This window comes from Myxine glutinosa, chromosome 8 (genome assembly GCF_964187855.1).
Source record: "Myxine glutinosa chromosome 8, kmMyxGlut1.1, whole genome shotgun sequence".
NCBI classification, from domain to species: domain Eukaryota; kingdom Metazoa; phylum Chordata; class Myxini; order Myxiniformes; family Myxinidae; genus Myxine; species Myxine glutinosa.
The window spans coordinates 14,162,124-14,164,657 of record NC_136268.1 but is presented as its reverse complement, the minus strand read 5'-3'; positions in this window follow the sequence as shown (position 1 = coordinate 14,164,657).

The window sequence follows — 2,534 nt, the reverse complement described above, 5'->3', positions numbered from 1 at the left end:
CTCGGATGGAAGTTAAACTGGCGTCCCTCGGATGGATGTTAAACTGGCATCCCTCGGATGGATGTTAAACTGGCATCCTTCGGATGGATGTTAAACTGGCATCCTTCGGATGGATGTTAAACTGGCATCCCTCGGATGGATGTTAAACTGGCATCCCTCGGATGGATGTTAAACTGGCATCCTTCGGATGGATGTTAAACTGGCATCCCTCGGATGGATGTTAAACTGGCATCCCTCGGATGGATGTTAAACTGGCATCCCTCGGATGGATGTTAAACTGGCATCCCTCGGATGGATGTTAAACTGGCATCCCTCGGATGGATGTTAAACTGGCATCCCTCGGATGGATGTTAAACTGGCATCCCTCGGATGGATGTTATGCTGGCGTCCTTCGGATGGATGTTAAACTGGCGTCCCTCGGATGGAAGTTAAACTGGCGTCCCTCGGATGGATGTTAAACTGGCATCCCTCGGATGGATGTTAAACTGGCATCCTTCGGATGGATGTTAAACTGGCATCCTTCGGATGGATGTTAAACTGGCATCCCTCGGATGGATGTTAAACTGGCATCCCTCGGATGGATGTTAAACTGGCATCCTTCGGATGGATGTTAAACTGGCATCCTTCGGATGGATGTTAAACTGGCATCCTTCGGATGGATGTTAAACTGGCATCCCTCGGATGGATGTTAAACTGGCATCCCTCGGATGGATGTTAAACTGGCGTCCTTCGGATGGATGTTAAACTGGCATCCTTCGGATGGATGTTAAACTGGCATCCCTCGGATGGATGTTAAACTGGCGTCCCTCGGATGGATGTTAAACTGGCATCCCTCGGATGGATGTTAAACTGGCGTCCCTCGGATGGATGTTAAACTGGCGTCCCTCGGATGGATGTTAAACTGGCGTCCCTTGGATGGATGTTAAACTGGCATCCCTCGGATGGATGTTAAACTGGCGTCCCTCGGATGGATGTTAAACTGGCGTCCCTCGGATGGATGTTAAACTGGCGTCCCTCGGATGGATGTTAAACTGGCGTCCCTTGGATGGATGTTAAACTGGCATCCCTCGGATGGACGTTAAACTGGCGTCCCTCGGATGGACCTTAAATGAGTGTCCCTTGGATGGATGTTAAACTGGCATCCCTCGGATGGATGTTAAACTGGCGTCCCTTGGATGGATGTTAAACTGGCGTCCCTCGGATGGATGTAAAACTGGCGTCCCTCGGATGGATGTTAAACTGGCGTCCCTCGGATGGATGTTAAACTGGCGTCCCTCGGATGGATGTTAAACTGGCATCCTTCGGATGGATGTTAAACTGGCATCCCTCGGATGGATGTCAAACTGGCATCTTTCGGATGGATGTTAAACTGGCATCCTTCGGATGGATGTTAAACTGGCATCCCTCGGATGGATGTTAAACTGGCATCCCTCGGATGGATGTTAAACTGGCATCCCTCGGATGGATGTTAAACTGGCATCCCTCGGATGGATGTTAAACTGGCATCCCTCGGATGGATGTTAAACTGGCATCCCTCGGATGGATGTTAAACTGGCATCCCTCGGATGGATGTCAAACTGGCATCCTTCGGATGGATGTTAAACTGGCATCCTTCGGATGGATGTTAAACTGGCATCCCTCGGATGGATGTTAAACTGGCATCCCTCGGATGGATGTTAAACTGGCATCCCTCGGATGGATGTCAAACTGGCATCCTTCGGATGGATATTAAACTGGCATCCTTCGGATGGATGTTAAACTGGCATCCCTCGGATGGATGTTAAACTGGCATCCCTCGGATGGATGTTAAACTGGCATCCCTCGGGTGGATGTTAAACTGGCATCCCTCGGATGGATGTTAAACTGGCATCCCTCGGATGGATGTTAAACTGGCATCCCTCGGATGGATGTTAAACTGGCATCCCTCGGATGGATGTTAAACTGGCATCCCTCGGATGGATGTTAAACTGGCATCCCTCGGATGGATGTTAAACTGGCATCCCTCGGATGGATGTTAAACTGGCATCCCTCGGATGGATGTTAAACTGGCATCCCTCGGATGGATGTTAAGCTGGCGTCCTTCGGATGGATGTTAAACTGGCATCCCTCGGATGGATGTTAAACTGGCGTCCCTCGGATGGATGTTAAACTGGCATCCCTCGGATGTATGTTAAACTGACATCCCTCGGATGGATGTTAAACTGGCATCTCTCGGATGGATGTTAAACTGGCATCCCTCGGATGGAAGTTAAACTGGCGTCCCTCGGATGGATGTTAAACTGGCGTCCCTCGGATGGATGTTAAACTGGCATCCCACGGATGGAAGTTAAACTGGCGTCCCTCGGATGGATGTCAAACTGGCGTCCCTCGGATGGATGTTAAACTGGCATCCCTCGGATGGATGTTAAACTGGCGTCCCTCGGATGGATGTTAAACTGGCATCTCTCGGATGGATGTTAAACTGGCATCCCTCGGATGGATGTTAAACTGGCGTCCCTCGGATGGATGTTAAACTGGCGTCCCTCGGATAGATG